This window comes from Betta splendens, chromosome 4 (assembly GCF_900634795.4).
Source record: "Betta splendens chromosome 4, fBetSpl5.4, whole genome shotgun sequence".
NCBI lineage: Eukaryota > Metazoa > Chordata > Actinopteri > Anabantiformes > Osphronemidae > Betta > Betta splendens.
In genome coordinates this window covers 12962761-12984214 of record NC_040884.2, presented here as the reverse complement: position 1 = coordinate 12984214, position 21454 = coordinate 12962761, and the positions used below count along the sequence as shown (strand labels likewise).

Sequence of the window (21454 nt, the reverse complement as noted above, 5' to 3'; positions counted from 1 at the left end):
TGTCTTCATTGCATGTGGCCCTGACAGTCCTCTTGTGTTTGCTAGAGTGGCTCCAGGCTTTGCTAAACATTTACTGAAAACTTATTTTCAGAAACATCAGCTTTAGTGTCAGCATCAGTATTTAGTTTTATTCTATATTTCCTTAGCAGCCTACTGTGCATGGATCTATCACGCAGGGAGAACAGTACCCGATATACAGTGTATGTATGTGTTGTCATACATTAGCAGAGGCGGTCACATTAATTTGCTCATTTTTATTACAGAGGGAAAGAGGTAACAGACAAACGGGCAAAGAGTGGAGATGAAATAGAGATGCAGAGGGAGTTAGACTCTAAGAAGCAAAGGGACAGAAATGGGCTGCTGAGAGACACCCCAAGGAGGAACACAGAGGGAGAACAAAAGGAAACCCTGGGTGAAGAGCAAGTTCAGTGAAAAGGTAGATCTGGCAGAGCGACGGCGAGAGAGAACCTGTGTGGTGACGAGCGAGAGAGCTTCACCGAGGAAGCGGAGTGAGAGAGGGAGAGAGCGCGCTGAGCGGGGGGGAGTCTCAGCAGCAGCAGCAGCAGCAGCAGTTTGAGCGCTCAGTCAGACCGGCTACAGCTGTGGATCACACACAAGCTGCTGTTGCTCGAACAGGCCCCAGAGACTCACTGGGACACAGGCAGCGAGGGAGAAGAGGAAAGACGGACCAAGAGGAAGAGCCAGAGCCAGACGCACAGCGGAGGAGCAGGAGAGGGGAGGACCGGGGGAGGCACCGAGCAAAGCTCCGGAGCCTGAACCCTTTGACGCTGTGGGAGCACTGGGGGCCGGCAAGTGACAGCGTGGTCCGGGGGGAGGAGGAGGAGGAGCGACAGGAGGCGCAGAAGGAGACGAAGAGGCCACAGGGGCACGGTGACGGTGCCGACGGTCCCCATCGTGGTGCCGCCTTCGCCCTTTCCGTCTCTGGGGGAGAGCGGAGGGGGGAGGACGGCCGACGGGGTGGCAGGACGGGGGAGCGCGGATGGCGGACGGGCACGGGGGGGCAGCTGGGGGGGGGCGCGGGACGCCCGCTGGGAGGTGCCCGTGGGCCGGGGCTCCTGGGCCGAGCAGATGAGCGAGATGTCGCTGAGTGGGCGAGACAGCCTCCCCCAGGAGGGGGGGAGGAACGCCAGGGTCCGACGCGCCGTCCGCATCTCCTCCCTCGTGGCTCAGGAGGTGAGTGGGAGCAGTGCGTTTGTGTGTGTGTTTATGTGTATCCTGTTCAGGGAAAGATTATACAATCAGAAAATGAAAGTGTGAAGAGGCCTGTGTGTGTGTGTGTGTGTGTGTGTGTGTGTGTGTGTGTGTGTGTGTGTGTGTGTGTGTGCGTGACGAGTGGGAGATGTGAGTGTGGCGGGAGAAGCAATCCGCCGAACAACATGCGACGCGTATTACAGACGTGAGGCTGGATTTGTTGTAGCGGCCGTCTGAGCTCTGGGACATGTGACCCTTGACCTCATCACCGGTGGCTCCTTGTAACGTACATGTCCACAGAGTGACGCTGATTGTTTGTGAGGGAGACTGGACAAGAACAGTTCAGACGTGTGCGCTCTCGTCCCATTGACCTCACTTTGTACCGTAGCGCAGCCAGTACTGTCAGAGGAAGGAAGCCCTCAGCTCTCATTATGTCCCAGTGTCCTAAGACAGAGAACATCAATTACCTCATTGATGGGTTTATCACAAACAGCTAATTTTACACTATAAAGAGTTTACACCTGTGTATGTTTCAGTTCTGTCGGTCTTAAATGCTTAAATGTTTTTTCCACTGTACTGTAGCATGTCAAAGTGTCTGAATGTGTACAGTACCATGATGGTCCAAGTCCAGCACCTGAGGCCCGCGGTGCTTGTGACAGGATGAGAACTCACTGAGCCCAAAGGCTTTCACACTGTTCATGTGTGCAGGTAGTTCTTCCCCTTTAGTCTCAGTCTAAAGGTGTAATGCACATATGTCTGCTACCGGCCCGTGACAACAGAGCCCACAGTTGAGTCCCAGGTAATGAAGGCTGATGGCAGGGGGAGTTCTGCTTATATGGTTTTATTGGAGACATAATACAAAATGAGCATGAGGGTGAATTTGATGGAAATGAACAGCTACCAGTCGTTATTAGAAAAGAACAATTTTCCACCTAATTAGAAAGAGACTAAACGCCAGGGATAAGCAACCCATGACGTCATGTGACTCATTTTAACATGATGCACCATAAAAGAGAATTGTGTAACAATTCAGTGGCTACTGTAACGCACACAGTCCCCTTGTGTATCTGTGTGTGACTAAACGTCGTCTGTGGAGAGAAGCGGCGCATCTGCACCGAAATATCTGGGAACATCGGGTCCGAAGGTGCACTGAACCCAGCTCCTCCGCTCCACGCTGCCTTTCTTCCCGCTCCTCCATCAGCGCCGCAGCTGAGGACGACCCGGCCCGGGCCGACAACAGCCGGACGGCTCCAAATTTAGCGAGGCGACGCAATCGAGTGTGTGCGTTGGAAGGGGCCGGCGGGGTTGAGCTTAGAGCCGGGCCCTCGCCCGCCGTTCTTCAAGTGTTCCCATTCAGGCTGCTACAGTATGTAAACACCGGAGGCATATTTGTTGATAAAGTAGGCTTTTTCACAGTGTGTGTGCGTGTATTGGCGGTTTAAAGGTGCCTGTTTAATCCCAGCTGGAGAGCGCGTCGCGTCCTATTCTAACACTGTTCTTCCTTCACATGTTCACGTTAGCGTTACTGTAATAACAGTGTAATAACAGTGTAATAACAGTACTGTAATAACAGTAATAACAGTTGGCCTGCGGCCAACGCAGCTGTTTATTGTATTGCCTGCCCAAAGCTGACCTCATGTGGCTGAGCAGGTGCTCACAGTCTCGTCAGCACGGCGAAGGGTGCACAAACACGCTACAAACCCCACCGCCACGTTCAACCCTGTTTTCCAGTAGCAAAGCCACGCTTTTATTTGCGACAGCACATATAGATAAATAAGATGAGATAGATGTGTTTTTGCCTTCAGGCAGAGCACGAACAGCCTCCGAACCGACGACACTGAGGCAAAATAAATCAGTGTACGACATGACTAATGGCTTTTTTTTATTTGCCCACAGTAAAAGTTGTGTTTTCAGGCTCGAGGAGTGTCTGGTCATAAAACGAGAGGAAAAGTAGGAGAAGGGACGTGAAACAAACCATCCTGTGTATCACTTTTACAGTAGAAGTAATGTCCCTGAATGCAGCAGTCGAAAGCAGAACTCGGTCCAGCTTGTTTTCTGTGTCTGTGAGCACAGTACACACACACACACACACACACACACACACACACACACACACACACACACACACACACACACACACACACACACACACACACACACACACACACACACACACACATGCTATCATGATATGTGCCAGTATTAAACTCATACACGCGGTGATGATCATGGTCTTTGTCTAACACATGAGGCATTGCTTTATGTAGGCTAAGATGCTAAATAGCAGCTGCTTCCCCTTATTGCTCTTGAGGGGATTTGTGGCTGTGCTGCTCAGTCTCCCCATGATGAATTAGACCAATGCATGTGACGACTGGCCATTTGTCTCCACGTTGGAACATTAGGCCGTAGATTTATGTTATGTTTGTAAGTTGTAGCGTGCTTCCCCTTTTGTAAAGGTGCAAAACACTATGACCTGATTCAAATGATGCTGTAGTTAGTGATGCCTAGAAGCTGCCTGGCTTAAGTTGTTGAACTGAGATGTGCAGGTGCTTCACATGATCATTTCCACATTCATTATTGTTTTCTGCTCTTCTTTTGTCATGTCATGGTCTAGTTGTCCCTGCGTCATTCCCACTCGGTCCAGTTGAGTTGCGCTCCTTTCTTCTGTGTCTGTGTGTGTAAGTGAGGGATTTCCCTGGAGGAGTGTTTCTTTGGCCTCCCACAGGAGCGCTGCTCTTTCCCTCTTTCTGTCTGGAAGGTGATTGGAAGGCTGTCGTATTCCCTGCTGCTTAGTGTGCTGGGCTCCAGGGAGTGTGGCTGACGATGGACACTTTGAAGCGTAAGGGCTGTGAAGGACACTTGCTCTTTGGCTTTTCAAAGGCATTGGCCAAGTAGAGGAAGCAGACTGGTGCTTATGTAGTCTAGCGTGGTGTTCATGTCTGCAGGACAGTTGCCTTTCTTTCTTTCTTTCTTTCTTTCTTTCTTTCTTTCTTTCTTTCTTTCTTTCTTTCTTTCTTTCTTTCTTTCTTTCTTTCTTTCTTTCTTTCTTTCTTTCTTTCTTTCTTTCTTTCTTTCTTTCTTTCTTTCTTTCTTTCTTTCTTCCTTTTTTACAACAACAATAATAATAATAATAATAATAATAATAATAATAATAATAATAATAATAATAATAATAATAATAATAATAATAATAATAATAATAATAATAATAATAATAATAATGCTAAGCTGTAATAAGAAACTATTTCCTTTTCAAAGAGATCAGGACAGGAGGAGGTGATTCCAGTGATTAATTACCTGGCATGCTTCTTTAGTCTGTGTCTGGAGTCTGAAGTGGCAAATAGTGTGTCTGTGTGCATGCTTGTGTTTGAGAAGCGGCTGCTGAGCCTCACGCAGCTCAGGTTGTGTGTGTGGAGGCGTCCCCCTCATGAGAGACAGAAGGCGGTGTTAGAACCAGGAGGAAGCGCTGAACACAAGCACACAGGCTGGCCAGACTGAAGGTGGCAGACACAGGATGGAACACACAGTTTGTTTTGTCCCTTATACACAACAAGAGCTACATGAGAAACAATCTTACACCCAGGGCAGTGAAAGCATCAGAGATCCTCCCTTAGAATCCAATCAATACTCGTCCAGCTGCCTCCCACAGTGCACTGATGGTGATGATAACTTGTCCTCTCCAGCTCCTGCAGGTGCAGAAGTTTTTGTTATCAATAATAAAGGACATTGTGAGGTGTATATTATGACATCATGACATCCTTTATTATAATACTGTTTTGTATTCCATACACAATACGCGTTCTTTTCCCTCTTCCTTCCTTTGCTTCTCTCTGCTTTTGTGTCATTCTGTCAGCTTGACTGGCTTTGTCAGGTGTGAAGGTGGCACTTTTTTCTCTGCGTACCTTCATATTCTTTACCTGGCAGCACTAGTGACACGGGGAGAAATGAGCTACTTCCTCTGCCGCTGCAGTGATTCATTCCACCATGGTCAATAGTGTACTGTAAGTCTGACAGTTCATGGTGGAGCCCACAGTGAGGCTCAGATCCTTATGTTACACCATGTGTGTGTGTGTACTTGTACTTGCATCGAAGTGAAAACCGAAAAGTGTATTTTCCAAAGTGAGGACTTTTCATCCGGTCCTCACTTCTTTGAAGGCCTGTTTGAGGGTTAAGATGTGATTTTAGTGCTGAGGTTAGAATAAAGTTTTGGTTCGGATTGGAGCAAAGGTTAGACGTCTGCCTTTAGTTGTGATGGTTATTGTTAAGGTAAGAAGCTAGGGAATGCATTGTCAATGGAGATCCTCACTTCCATGCAAGTACAAGGGTGTGTGTGTGTGTGTGTGTGTGTGTGTGTGTGTGTGTGTGTGCACATCTGTATGCAGCCACACTCTTTCCCAGTGGAGGCTGCACAGACCCAATTAGTGTTTGACTGCATCTCTAAACTCTTGGCACTTTGTTGTCATTGCTCTCGTTTTGATAAAGGTTAGAAAAGGGAAGCTGGCAAGTTTGCAGCTCTGTTTTAGAGACGTCTGTTAAAGTCTGAGACTCTTTCACATCTGTTTCTGTGCCGCCTTTGCATCATCTCTAATGGTTGATGTCAGCCAGCTGAAATACCATGATGGTTTAGTGTTGTGCTATTTATTTAATGTAAAATCTAAAGTTCAAGCACCACATTCAGGTATTTCACCCTCCTTGGCTGCCAGTAGATCACTTGTTAAGCTGACATGACTGGAGGACGGTGTCTGTCCTGATAGATGGACAGTGCTCCTGGATGAGCTCTGGGCGTTTCCACCCCCTGAGAGGTTGTTGGCCAAGGTCTCCCGTCACAAAGACGGGGCGGCACACGGCCGTTCATCACCCTCTGTGACAGGGCTCTCTTCACTGTCGCGTCTGCCAGTCGTCCCGTGCTCGTTCCTCAAGGCGCTAAATGGCTCAGAGGGGGCGGGGCCGTCATCACGATGAGGCGTTTTACAGGACGAGCCTGTCGCCCTGCGCTGGTTATTAACCATGAACTGGGTAGTTATGAATTATTGTACGAGTTTGAAGTGTCCAAGGTCTTATATATATACAGTACTGTATGTGTGCATGTTTGCTTTAGACTTTGAGGCCTTTAGTTCCTATTTGTAACCACAATGTCGTTTGGTCTGTTGTGGTTTCAGTGAAACACTTTGAGTTCCTTTAACTTGTGTATTGGTAAATATACAGTAGCAGGATCTTTTCGTCTTTGTCCAAACACTGTATCATTCCTCTGCAGGTACTACACAATGTATTTATACATGAATTATTACAAATTGGTAAAGAATTTCCTTGAGTGATTCTGAACAACAGCAGTGGTGCGTTTTGTATATCAGAGGTTTACTATTGGACTGGATAAGAGGTTAATTTGGTTGGAAGAGTGAGCTAAAACCTGTTATATCTGTGGAACTAACTAGACCAACTGTGCGCAGGGTAGAGATAACAGAACAGAGTGCATGGAGGCTTGTTGTTTGCTGTGACTGGACACTCACCAGTTGTTTGTGGGACCTGAAAAATAATGGACTCACTCAGAAGAATACAGCATCATCAACCTAGAAGAGAAGATATTAAAGGGCCCTGCTCTCTGATAGATTTCTCAGCCGTCCTTCCCCCTGGCAGGTGCTACAGGCCATTAGCAGGAAAGACGAATGACCCCCCCAAAGCCAGGCAAACTATCAGCCATTCCTTTTTTTAAAAGGTATGTCAGTTCCGAAGTTTTTGTTTTCCAGTGACTGATAACCTGTTGTCAGCCAAACATCTCACCTCAGACACAGTTTGAGGTTAAATTACGTTTCAATAATTATTCTCGTTAACAAACAAATAAATATGGTTCTGTCAAGTGATGTGCTGTGACTCTGTGGGGAGAGGGAGAACAGATAATTGGTTCACAACCTGGACCAGTGGTTAAGCTGCATAGAAGTAAAAATGAAAACCATGCAGACTGAATGGAGTCACATGGGGGGGCCTGACACACAGCACCTTGATGCTGTGTTGTGATCTCCCAGCCAGGGAGGGGAGCTGCTGACTCCCAGATAAAAACAACAGTCCATTTACTGCTCCTCCGTCGATCAGGATCATGCCTGGGTTTGTCTGGAAGTGGTGAAAGAATTTATCAATGCCACCGCTGATTTACTGTCTTCTACTAATAAACCTTGTGTCCAGGACAAGCTTTGTGTGTGTTCTTATAGTGGTCTTCTTTAATGAATCTCACATTTCCCTTGTCAAATATTTTAACTAGTATTACATCACTTCTCCAGCTCTATCACCATCTATGGTCATGGATGTTCATGAATGTTAAAAAAACCTCCTTGAGCCTCATGATTCAAGTATTCATATAACCATATGTGTGTGTGTGTGTGTGTGTGTGTGTGTGTGTGTGTGTGTGTGTGAGTGAGAGTGAGGACAGGTGCAAGTCCTATAAGTAGCAGTGCAAACCCATAATCAGTTCATTTATCACTAAGCCAGCTGGGTCCTAATTACGAAGCAGCTGTGTCTTTGTCTTTTCTTAGTAAGAAGAGCAACAATGGTTCAAGACTAGCGGTCGATTGTTAAGCTGGTCTAAATTTGCCGCTTACCCAGGTAGTAGTCAGAGAGGAAGTCACTGCTCAACTGATCATGATATGATTAATCCAGCCACAGTTTCAGTTTCAGCGAATCACAGAAGTCTGTTCCATGCAGTGAATAATAACGTGTGTAGTTTAGAGCCGTGGGTGTTGAGGCTCCGGAGCGCTTGCAGTGTTGCCCGTTTAATGGAATTCATTTCATCCCTCTCCTCTACGTCCAAATCACCAGAGTAATCTCAAAGCGCTTTATATTCTCTGCTCCCGGTTTCACACATATACGACACCCAGCTGAGGGGAACCAGGCTCGCCAGCCTCGACTGCTGGTGGAGACTGCTCCAAACTTAAAATGCATCTTTCTCCAGGTGCTGCATGTGTCAGGCTGGGAGTTTGTCTTGGCTGGTTGGCGCCCTGTCAGTGTGACGGCGGCGGGGCTTCCGTGTCCACCTGAGCCTGTTTAGCATCCTAGAGCATAATGAGCCCACTCGCCCCGGGTGCCTGAGCCGAGCAGCACTTGTCTGCTCCGTGACCTTTGAGGCTTTGTGTGCCACCACATTACACACGTACAGACGCAGACGGATGGAGGGCAGGCAGGGGCGACTGTCACTGTGAATCTCTGTGTGAGTATCAGGTCCAGCGTCTGCGACAAATGTTCCTTGAATGACGGCGCACGAGCATCGCACTCTGCTGTGTTGTTGTGTCATGTTGTGTTTGTCTCCTGCCGTCGGAGGCGGTGCTGCGGAGCCACCAACTGGGAGTCGTGTGTTGGTATTGGCAGACGCTTCTGCCCCAGTAAACAGACCCCCGCGCCTGTTTCTCTGGCTGCTCCAGTGCCCACTGTCTTATACAACCAGGGAGAATATGCGGCTGATGCTGATGCCATTAAACCATTAGACCAGTCGGGCTTTTTCTCAAGCATCCGCACGTTATCCTTACTGTTGTTTCACAGTCAAGTCTCACTTGTGAAATATATAGGATCCTGCAAAGTCTGTTGGACTATTGGAGTTGAATTTAAAAAAAGAAACAAGTTATAGCAGTTGTAGCAACAGCTGTTTTTATTTTAACTCCAGTTTATAGTTTGTAGGTTGTTGCTTAGGAATCTGTGAGATGCAGAATACGGTCGTCTCTAGCTGTGTGTGGTGTCTGCCATTATTTTCTACTTCACTGTCTCCCTCCCCCCGGTCTCTCTCTCTCTCGCTCTCTCTCTCTCTCTTTCTCTCTTCCTTCCTCTCTGATTATCCTCAACAGAGCATCTCATCTCTTTTTGTGCAGAGGGTAATTCTTCCTCCTCCACTTCACCAACACACGTTTTTTTTTGTTTTTTTTTTTCTCCTCCGTTATAATTCTCTCTCTCTCCTCCACTCTTTGGAGCAGTGGTAATACCAGCAGCAGTGTAACAGCTTAGCGGCTCCCTCCACCAGAAATGGAAAGCAACTCTCCTGTTGCCATCTCCACGTTCTGTTTTTTTCCTCCTCTTTTCCTCTTCATTTCGGTGTATTCAATGAGGACGCGCTGCCGTCGGCCAGAACGCTACCGGGAGGCGGGGGCAGTCGAAGACACTCACTGATGCCAGTGGTGTTTTAATAGGAACCATGGGCCAGCTGAGAAGTGATGTGAGCCATGCAGACGGACGACAGAGCACAGACTCCAACTGAGCGGAGGTTCAGTTGCATCAGCTGGATGTTTGCTAGACTACCAAACCGTGGGAGCCCTTTCTGTGAGTGATCCGGTAAGAAGAAAAGCCTAAAAGCTCTACCCATTAAGGAGCGGAGTGATCAGCGCCTCCCATGTGACATCTGACAGCGTCTCCAGGCATGCGGCTCGGCCTGAGCCCCGCTTTGCCTTCGGGGCGACTCGTGACGGCGTCGCACGGTCCAACCCCAGCGTGGGCTCCTGCAGAGGGTGGACGCAGGTCCTGGCGGAGCCGCCCCGGAGCTGAGCCCGCTGCGGGGAGCTGCCGCTGAGGACCATGGTCCTGCCGTCGCTGCTCGAGCTCCTTAACGTCTTCCTGCGCCAGTCCAGCGTCACCAAAGCCGCCGCCGCCGCCGATTGCTGCCGCCGCGCGTCCTGCTGCCCGGCCGCTCTGATGCCGCGCCCGCCCGGCCCGCCGCCCTCCTGCCGCCGCGGGTGGGAGGCGCCAGAGCCCCCGCGACACCTCAGTGAGGGGAGAGAGGTGAGACGGAGCGAGGCCAGCGAGGTGACCGGGAGGCGAGATCAGTGTTTGTGCTGTGCAACAGAATAGTAGGATGTTTCCTGCGATAAGCAAGGTTTTGAGTGTTGCACAAGGTACTTTTATTTGACACAGATATCAATCTAATCTCAGTGCAGTCCCCGCAGAAGCAGAGACTAGAGCAGCAGGCCTCACAGCTCAAAGCCATTTCTGCACAATTGATGGCCGTATGGTCTCATTGGACATTTCACATTCGACTGAATGTTTTATGTCACAGTTGGAGGCACGTGTTTTACAGTATATTTCCCAGCAGAAAGGTCTGTTGCAGTGGCCTCGTGGATGTAACGCTTCATTCTCTATGGGCACAAATTAGCTGAGAATCTGTTGAAGCTGCTGCTGCGGAGCATTTGGTAGCCGGATCTTTTTTTGTTTGAGTGTTGATATCGGCCCCTTCGTGCTGTTCTTGGCTTGTTCTTTGTCCTGCTATGGCTCCAGGCCGAACGGAGTCACTCTCAGTCATGTCAGATTAACCAGCGGGACATTAGTGACCAAACAAGGAGTGAAGCCACTGCTGCATTAAATGTTTCTAACTATAGAGGAAAGATAATTCAACTCTGAGTGTCGATGAAACTTGGACTGAATTCTTAAATGTTGATGCACATTTAGTGCTCCACTCTGTGAGTAACGATTCTATGTGAAGCCAATGATCAAGAAGATGGAGACTGACCGGTACAGCTGACTTTATGCTGGAGCCACAAACACCGTGCTGAAGCTACATCCTCCTGTCTCCTGCTCCTCAGATGCTGTATGTCGACTAGTCATGGATCAATGGTCAAACAGCACATTCTCACCTACTCTGCAGAGTATGTAGTCGTGATACACACTGGCTGTCAGATATCCAATTTTGGTTCCGTCTCCCTCTCTTTCTCGCCTCTTCTCTGATTCTCTTCCTCCTACACAGCTTTCAGACCGGCTCTGTTTGACACCTGAAAGCACCCTTCGCTTTAAATGTACCTGCTGCCGGTGTTAAAAGTTATGCAAGAGTTTGGCAGGACCAGAAATAGGACAAAGACGTGGACACTAATTACATCAAATGTTTTATAGGCAATTAAAATAAAAAATCACCTACACAGTTGTACAACATTTCTGACCATACATGAACATCCTGTCTGTCCTGGCATGAGGAACATAGCTGTACAGTATACCTATAATGGCCACCATAAGGTGGAAGGGACGAAGGGCTCAAATCCAGGCAAGTAATAGTATTATAGCAGAAGTCTTCATTTAATCTACAATGAAAATAATTGGGAAAGAGACACAAAATCATGGGCTGCCGAGGGAAACAACACGTTTCAAGAAAGCTTGAAAGTGTCTTCATGTAGGAAGTGGCACAATATGGAGAGGAGCTGCAACCTGCTCGAGGGCAGCGATGCAGGTGAAGCCTGAAGTTGATCAGAGAGGCTGGAATCACAAACAGGAAATGGCCAGAGACTATGACACTATGAGATTGTGGAAGGAGTGAAGAAAACAGTGACTCAAAGTGGCTTTGATTAGTTTTGTGTTTTTGTTTTAGAAATGGTCTAAATTGCTCTGTTGTTTAGGTTGATTATAGCTGCAACATTCAAAGCCGTGATTGCAGCAGAATTCTACCCCTGCATTCAAACAGAGAGCAGGAGGATGACGTTCTGATAGCATGCATACCTGATAAAGCTCAGATCAACTAAAAGGCTACTGAAATGAGCCTTTCAAGGGAACCTTTTATTGGAGTTCATTAAAACTCATTCTGTGCTCATCACAGCATTTAAAGCACTAGATAACACATTCATGGAGTAGGTGCAGTCGAACCTGCTGGAAATGAGGCAAACAGAGCCTGGTGCACAAAGCTGGAGGTTGAGACATCAAGGCTGAGTGAAGCAGTCTGACTGCAGGCTTCCCTGACTCCCACACAGTTCCCTGAAGCCTTTGGAAAAGACACATTTCTTCCCTCTGTGCATGTGTGCGTGCCTCTGTGTGTGTGTGTGTGTGTGTGTGTGTGTGTGTGTGTGTGTGTGTGTGTGTGTGTGTGTGTTTGTGTGTGTGTGTGTGTGTGTGTGTGTGTGTGTATGTATGTGTGTATGTGTGTGCTTGCGGTTACTGTACATTGAAGTATGGCCTAATAAACTTGTTTTTCTACCAAAGTGGGGCCCTATGGCCACTTGTGGGGCCTTTTGGCTGGGCCCCACAAGTTTTAGAGGGTCAAGATTTTATGTTAGAGCTGAGGTTAGGATTGAGTTTTGGTTCAGATTAGAGCAAGAGTTAGATGTCTCCCCTTAGGATGTGATGGTTAGGGTTAAGGTAAGGGAAGGAGCTAGGGATTTATATTATTTTAAATCTATAAATTTATTATATTATTATTATTATAGATTAGCCCTGACGCCCCCACCAAAGTGGAGGTGGTGGTACAGTAATGACAGGCTACGGTTTAAAAACACTCCCTCTCTCCCCTCTGCGTACTTTCTTGGCTCAGATCTGGGATTAGGAACCTACTGAGTCTTAATATGCACCGAGCCTCTGTCATCAAACTGTGAGAGCTGCATTTCCTAGTGAGAGGCGTCAGAAAAGGATGACGGGAGAGGGAGGAGAAGGCTGGAGGCTGACAGTGGACTTAGGCTTTGCTGGGATTATCACATACTGTCGATGAGGCTTGTCCTCACCTCCAAGTATCAGTTCATGTGAAATTTTCTGTATGTTTAATATTGTATAGAGTCAAGACCAGCTAAGATGTGATGCAGCTATGTTTAGCAGGAAACAGGAAGTGAGGGAGGGATGGAGGGAGTAAGGTGTGAGTGAGTGAGACCAGTCGTCACTGCTGCTCCCTGCATTGTTGGATGAATGTAATGTGTTTTGGTAATTATTTCACTCACCTTTTGTAATTTTAGATCTGCATTAAATACACAGTAGTGTTCTTCCTGTCTGTAGGTTGTTTTAAAATTGTCACTCATTGTGGCATGTGACACCAGACCTTTACTGACGCTTGTACTGACACGGTGTGATTGATAAATGCTACAGCTGCTGGGAAACAGTAGCAGCAGTTGGACTGAACGCCAGAGGAGATTTGAATGAATCATCAACAGTCATCTGTAAAACTCTGCTGCCACATTACAGTATCTGACTCATATCACAAAAAGTGCACAGTTGAACAAATTAAAGGTATGAGCGATTATGATCCAAATAAAGTTGACTAGATTGAGCTATTGCAATATTTAGAGCCTTGTGTAGCTGAGGGAAACACACTCTGGTAGGAGGTTCACAGATCTGTATGTGTGAACTGAATAGTGGTTGGTGTCTGGTCCCTGCTTATGATAAGTTTGGTTTGAGTAACGTTCTGAGAATGACCTCGGTCATGCTGAATATGCATATAACAAATGATAACAGACAGCTTTCACTGAAATATGTATGTTATGTATATGTATATGCCATGTATACTGGACACTTTAGGACTCTTTAGGACAGTTTAACTCCCATGCCCTTTGTTGAAGTGCAGAGTCTGAACAGATGAAAGCGTGTGTGTGTGTGTGTGTGTGTGTGTGTGTGTGTGTGTGTGTGTGTGTGTGTGTGTGTGTGTGTGTGTGTGTGTGTGTGTGTGTGTGTGTGTGTGTGTTCAGACTGTATGTCAGCAGCCCCAAAGCACGCGCTTGTGCAGTGTTGCATTTCACTGGTGTATTTCAATTTCTTTGCTGGATGAATAGAGGGGCTGAGAAATTAATGCGGAGAAAGATCAAGACGAACAGAGATGGAGTCAGAGCGAAGAAGAGAGATGGGGAGGGGAAGACATCCAGAGAGTCAGAGGAGCCGCCCTGTGTGCTGATGGGGCTGATGAATATTGAAGGAGAAGGCTGTGGCGTGGAGGCCAGAGATGGGAGGAGGCACAGAGGCCCAGGAAATATGCTCGTTGTTATGTCCTAATAACAACTGTCAGAACTGGAGAGAAAAAGGTCAAGTGGAAAACACACAGACGTTCTTGTTATTCTGTTTGACCCAACTAGCTGAGCCTGCACACGAATGCCAGAGAACGGAGGCGTTGAGAGGTTTAAGCTACATATTTGTACAGTATATTAATTCAATTAGAATAAGGAACTGTTGCTACAGTAACTAATAACTGCTTGCTAACTGCAAGGAACAAGGAACAAGACACACTCTGTCATATCTATAAGTTAGAAGCTTTTTGTACTGTGTGTGCACTTGTCATCCCCCTCATTGTAGTGTCCATGCACCTGTGTGCAGCTGTCCAGTGGCGTCTCTCTTTCCACTGGTGTTCATTGGACATAGCTATCTACAGTAATAATATCGCACTAATATTTTGTTAACCTTTCAATTAATGCATGAAGCAATGACTGATGTCAAAGGCCTGTAGGTTCTAGGGTCCCTCACATACCACTGATGCTTACGGGGGTTTGAGCTCCAGGGAACTTCTTCCTTTTAAACTCTATTTTAATCCCAGGCCTATTTTCCGGCGCTCTTCTAGAACATGGCATACAAATATTAAAATATAATTTACATCTCTGGTTATAAAGGACATTTGTTATTTCATCATTTTTTTGTTTTTTATTTGGGCTGTGTTGTATATAGTATATAGCATTGTAGCCCGGCCTCTATTGTTTAATTTGATGTATAGCATGTCTATACAGTATATTGCTTTCATATTTAGCATATACTTTAACTAGAGCGACCAAATTTGGCTGCTCTTAGGCTTGAAAGGGTAATCTATGCCTGAACTGTTAGTGTTTCATGGACGGAGCGCCCTCCTGCTTTAAGAGGCCATAGCCATCGGGGAGCCTTGTTTTCAAGGGTGAACATGGTTTGTAACATTGTTTGGATGGATGGTACGTATCAAAGTAACATCCAAATAAATCGTTTATGTGGCATGTTTTCGTAAAGATTAGGTGACATCATCATTTCTCTCAGTTCCAGTCTGTCTGGTGTTTGTCTTAATCTTGGCCTGTTATTCCAGAGAAACGTCATGTTTTTATCAGTGTGGTCTGAACACGAGCCTATAAATAGAACTGGACGCTACATAAACTCATTGTAGCGCTTGGCTGCACATGTGGTGTCATTACACTGAGGCGACTAGACTCCCAGTGTCTGTAATGAAGCTGAAGGAATAATGTAGATGTTTTCACAAATGGTCAACTCAGGTTGTGGGGTCTGATGTAAAGTCCACATGCTCGTACAATATCAGTGTGAGGTTATGATTTGCAGGTCAACCTTTGGTCCCCAGAGGACAGACCCTCACTGGCTTCAGCGTTAGTTAGTCTCATGCATTTAAACACCTTACATACATATCTCATACCCAAAGTCTGGGCCTTTGGAGTTTGTTGGCTATAAACACATTAAAGCCAATTTCTGACACACTGTACTGAGTCTGACAGTGAACACCCGTCCTCCATCCTTCAGCATCCAGCCGCTCAGCAGCCGGCTTCTCTGCCAGCTGCTTCGATGTCTACGTGTCATAAATTCCACTGTACATTTTATATCATCCTCCAGATATGGGCCTAATTTAATGCCTTCAAGCATCTATTACAGCGTGTTTGTGTCCTCACCACTGGGTTGTATTTGTGTGAAGTTATTTCGTCGGGAGAAACAAACACACGCATTAACTGAATTATTAAATTGGTCGTGCGCCTCCACTGGACACTTTGTTTACAGTAGAAATTGAAGCCCCATAAATTTTGATGTGATTCCTTTGGGTTTGTTTGAACACTGACAGGAAAGACGTGTCCTCCCACTGAGTCTGGCATCGCTGTCGAGAGCAACATAAAATACAGAGCGGTTGCTCATCGAAATCAAATGATGACTGTGTTTGCTGGGATTGTTACGGCTGGGAGACGTCAAAGAAACCAGAAGCAAACCGGTGTTTTTAAGACACGGACAATTCATGTAGGACACTTGTCTTTAATAGTCACCTCCCGTTTGACAGAAGCGATGAAAAACACCAGGTTTGCAACGAGAACTTGTTGACCACAAAGGGTGAGGATGCGAAGTGACTCTGTGGGAGGAGGTTCTAGTGTGAGCAGTGTTTTCGATAAAGCATCTCTGAGCTTTCACAGATGTCCCGATGTGATTTCATCAGTTATTTGTGTATTTGGCAGCAGCATTGCTGCAGGTGTACCGGAGTTAGACTGTTTCCATTTGCAGTCTCTGGCCGGATGTGAAAACGTTCCATGAGGTAATGTTGTGGTTTATATTCTCACTCTGTGATTTAAGAGTCTCTGTCACCGTCCTCCATATGGACATGAAGGTTGTCATGGCTACCAGGCTGATGCCGTGACCATTGGTTGATTTTATCCTGGTTCTTTCTCATCTACTGTTGTTTCACCCTTGAACAGCATCACCAAAGAAATGATGATAAAGTAATGAAAGGAAAATAATCGTGTTTTATGTGGTCCTCTTTGAGATTTAAGAACATTTTCTGCAGACTTGTCCAAGCTGATAAAAGCATCTGTATCACTACAGAGAGACACTTTCAAAGATGCTGCAGTGCCCTTAACTTCTGAAGAGAAGCAGACAGATTCCTTGATTAGACGCAACCAACAGAAGTTCATAGGAGCTTAGTGAAGCATGCGGCGGTGCTGTATACATCTGAAAGGTGCCGTTTCAGTGCACAACCTGCAGACATGGGTCTTTGCACCGTTTGATTTTGCATCTTTAGGTTTCTGTGCAGTATTATCCAACATCTGCGTGTGTGTGTGTGTGTGTGTGTGTGTGTGTGTGTGTGTGTGTGTGTGCGTGTGCGTGTGTGTGCATCCCCAGTCCCCTGCCTTGATTGATGCCTTAATTGCTTTTCAGTCCTTGGCCTTCGTAGGACACTCAGGTGTAGGTGTGCACGTGAGAGCGAGTGAGAGCATGCGTGTCGTCCCAACCTGGTAAAAGGTCAGTCGTTCTCAGCTGCAGACTCAATCACTGTTATCACCTTGTCTGTCTTTGCACAGCTGTTTAGCTCGCCACCTCCTCCCTAACGCAAAGTTTGTCCAGATGCTTTAAGGAAGAGCTTTATTTCACATGAGCATATCTGATCATGATATCAATATTTTTAAATGTTTCTGCAATGTGTCCTGTTTTTTTTGAAAGGGAGAGATGAGCTGTTAGAGATGTTAATCTCTGAAAAATCTGAATGTGATGCATCTGACTGTCATTATTTATCTGATATTCTGGGTTTAAATCCAGGCTGTCGTCTGTGTTCTCTCGCCTGTTCTCCTGTCATTTTGAAATATACAGACCTAAAGTTGAACTGACACTGCAGCAAGAGAGAAAGCTTTTATTTGACCTATTGTAAGCTGAAGAAGGCCCAGCCTTCACACATTCGTGCTGATTTGCATGTGCAAATATTTTCTGTGTTTGCAAGGAATAAGCATCTAAGACGATGAGTCATCTTTTTTTAATGCCATTTGGCTTTAACGCACACCTGAGCTCGTTTTGTCTTTGGCTGAGCTTAATGTGACTTAACTCTACTGAAGTGTTTTTAAGCTAAGGAGGCATTTGTGAAGTTCAGCAGACTGTGTCAGGGGCAGTTTCAGGAATGAGCCTCAAACACCAGCGCACATCATGTGCAGACTGTGCAGATGCTGCTGCTGTCTGCTGGACATCAACATGTCGTGGGTGTAGTGAGAGAAACACTGCCACCTCCTCTCGTTTCCACGTGCCCTCGCCTTCCAGCGCTGCCTTCGGATGCAACTTCTTTACATCTGCACGTTTACTGATCCCTGTGGCAGTGTTTTCAGTTTCACACAGATTAAAGCTAAAAATAACCCTCAAGGTTCCCCAGGAGGAGAAAGGGACACTTGTGTGTCTGCCTACACACTACAGACTGTCAGGAACGGCAGGGAGAGGACCCAAATGCACAGCACCAGGACACGATGCGGATGGTGAAAAACAGAGGATTTATTCCAGAGTCGAGGTCACAAAAACAATCCGGGTCATACACAGGGTAATATCACGAGGCTCAGGTCTCCAGGTTAGATTCAGCAGGCTTAGACACATCCACAAACAGGCAGGGTTCGGTAACAAAGTTCAGACTTACAGCACCGGTCAGGGTCAGACGAGGAAACACAAACGAGTTCGGTAACGTGCAGAGCAGAGAACGGGGTACACCAAACACGGCCGGACAGGAACAGCGAACAACGGTAAACACACAAACACTAGAGCGAGGAAACACAAACGACGATCTGGCGGGGAACTGAGGACACAGGTGGTGGTTAAATACAACGTGACTCGATGACTGATACTAAACAGGTGTGTGTAATGAAAACCGGTACTGACAGGGAAACAGCTGTGACAACGGGTAAACAGGAAGTAAAGCGGGAACAGAAACAGAAACCGGGAGTGCTACCAAAATAAAACCGAAAATGGAACCAGGAACCAAAATGAAACAAGGCAACCACAAGAAACAAAACCCAGATCGTGACAGTACCCCCCTCCCAAGGGCGGATTCCAGACGACCAAAGAAAAAAACCGAGCAGGGCGGGCGGAGGGAGGACCGGCGGAGGGCAAGAACCAAAAACAACCCGCACGGAACACTGACAGGGCGGGCGGAGGGCGGACTGGGGGAGGGCAAAAACGGGAACCCCCATCAAAGCAAAAACGCACGCCCGTACACGACAGACCAGAGGACCCACCCGAAAAACAAAACCAGAACGAGTCCCATAATCAAGAAAAACCAACATGAAAGTTCACAAGACAAAAACAAAGTCCACGACCAGGTAAAACAGAGTCCAGGGAGTCCCTCACGGAGGGTGGAGACGCGGCGAGATCCTGCTCAACCGCCACTGAGGCAGGGGGGCACCCCCAGTGCCCTTGGGCTGGGCCAGCGTCCACGGGGACCCCCCCGAACGGCGATGTCCTCCAGGCGGACGCTGATCCTGGAGACCGAGGGGTCGAGGCGGACGTCGCCGCAGGAGGCAGCGCCATCCAAACGGCCGGAAGCGCCGAGGGCGAGGCCACCAGTCCGGCAGCCGAGACCGAGACGAGACAGGAACCAGAGACGAAGACAGACGTGGAGACGTCCTCCTTGGACCTCTGCGACGAGACGCAGGTACAGATGCGGCCGGAGCCGGGCCGCCAGGAACCGATGCAGGTGCGGCCGGAGCCGGGCCGCCAGGAACCGATGCAGGTGCGGCCGGAGCCGAGCCGCCAGGAACCGATGCAGGTGCGGCCGGAGCCGAGCCGCCAGGAACCGATGCAGGTGCGGCCGGAGCCGAGCCCCCAGGAACCGATGCAGGTGCGGCCGGAGCCGAGCCGCCAGGAACCGATGCAGGTGCGGCCGAGCCGAGCCGCCAGGAACCGATGCAGGTGCAGCGGGAGCTGCGACGGGAGCGACCCCCTCCTGGAGGTCCGCCGGGACTGCGACGGGCGCGACCCCCTCCTGGGGGTCCGCCGGGACTGCGACGGGCGCGACCCCCTCCTGGGGGTCCGCCGTCCGGGCGACGCGACCCCCCTGGGGTCCGCCGGGACTGCGACCGCGACCCCCCTCCTGGAGGTCCGCCGGGACTGCGACGGGCGCGACCCCCTCCTGGAGGTCCGCCGGGACTGCGACGGGCGCGACCCCCTCCTGGGGGTCCGCCGGGACTGCGACGGGCGCGACCCCCTCCTGGGTCCTCCGGCTGCGACGGGCGCGACCCCCTCCTGGAGGTGCCGGGACTGCGACGGGCGCGACCCCTCCTGGAGGTGCGCCGGGACTGCCGACGGGCGCGACCCCCTCCTGGAGGTCCGCCGGGATGCGACGGGCGCGACCCCCCTCATGGAGGTCCGCCGGGGACTGCGACGGGCGCGACACCCTCCGGAGGTCCGCCGGGACTGCGACGGGCGCGACCCCTCCTGGAGGTCCGCGGGACTGCGACGGGCGCGACCCCCCTCCTGGAGGTCCGCCGGGACTGCGACGGGCGCGACCCCCCCCTCCTGGAGGGGTCCGCCGGGGACTTGCGACGGGCGCGACCCCCCCTGGAGGTCCGCCGGGGACTGCGGCTGGCGCGGCCTCTCCTGGAGGTGCGCGGGAACTGCGGCTGGCGCGACCTCCTCCTGGAGGTGCGCGGGAACTGCGGCTGGCGCGACCTCCTCCCCTGGAGGTGCGCGGGGAATGCAGCTGGCGCGACCTCCTCCTGGAGGGCGCGGGAACTGCAACTGGCGCGACCCCCCTCCTGGAGGTGCGCGGGAACTGCAGCAGGCGCGACCCTCCTCCTGGAGGTGCGCAGGGACTGCAGCAGGCGCGGCCTCCTCCTGGAGGTGCGCAGGGACTGCAGCAGGCGCGACCTCCTCCTGGAGGTGCGCGGGAACTGCAACTGGCGCGACCCCCTCCTGGAGGTGCGCGGGAACTGCAACTGGCGCGACCCCCTCCTGGAGGTGCGCGGGAACTGCAGCAGGCGCGGCCTCCTCCTGGAGGTGCGCAGGGACTGCAGCAGGCGCGGCCTCCTCCTGGAGGTGCGCAGGGACTGCAGCAGGCGCGGCCTCCTCCTGGAGGTGCGCAGGGACTGCAGCAGGCGCGGCCTCCTCCTGGAGGTGCGCAGGGACTGCAATGCAGGCGCGGCCTCCTCCTGGAGGTGCGCAGGGACTGCAGCAGGCGCGGCCTCCTCCTGGAGGTGCGCAGGGACTGCAGCAGGCGCGGCCTCCTCCTGGAGGTGCGCAGGGGACTGCAGCAGCGCGGCCTCCTCCTGGAGGTGCGCAGGACTGCAGCAGGCGCGGCCTCCTCCTGGAGGGTGCGCAGGGACTGCAGCAGGCGCGGCCTCCTCCTGGAGGTGCGCAGGGACTGCAGCAGGCGCGGCCTCCTCCTGGAGGTGCGCAGGGACTGCAGCAGGCGCGGCCTCCTCCTGGAGGTGCGCAGAGAGTGCAGCTGGCGCCACCTCCTCCTGGAGGTGCGCAGAGAGTGCAAGCTGGCGCCACCTCCTCCTGGAGGTGCGCAGAGAGTGCAGCTGGCGCCACCTCCTCCTGGAGGTGCGCAGAGAGTGCAGCTGGCGCCACCTCCTCCTGGAGGTGCGCAGAGAGTGCAGCTGGCGCCACCTCCTCCTGGAGGTGCGCAGAGAGTGCAGCTGGCGCCACCTCCTCCTGGAGGTGCGCAGAGAGTGCAGCTGGCGCCACCTCCTCCTGGAGGTGCGCAGGAGCTGCGGCTCCGAGGGTGACAGGAACTGGAACGGCCCGCAACATGGCCGACAGGGACTGGGACAGGAACTGGAACGGCCGCAACATGGCCGACAGGGACTGGGACAGGAACTGGAACGACCCCAACATGGCCGACAGGGACAAGAACGGCGTCTACTTGGTCGACAGGGACAGGAACGGCGTCTACTTGGCCGACAAGGACAGGAACGGCATCTACTTGGCCGACTGGAACGGCCTCAACATGGCCGACAGGAACAGGAACAGGGACGGGAACGGCCGCAACATGGCCGACAGGGACTGGAACGGCCGCAACATGGCCGACAGGGACTGGAACGGCCGCAACATGGCCGACAGGGACTGGAACGGCCGCAAC

At 50.1% G+C, this 21454-nt stretch overlaps 1 protein-coding gene across 3 annotated transcripts in view; it reads left to right on the top strand.

Annotated features, from left to right (window-relative positions):
* kcnh2b (potassium voltage-gated channel, subfamily H (eag-related), member 2b) overlaps window positions 1-21454 on the top strand; it is a 98128-nt gene that overhangs the window by 59947 nt on the left and 16727 nt on the right. The gene's annotated exons all lie outside the window — the stretch shown is intronic.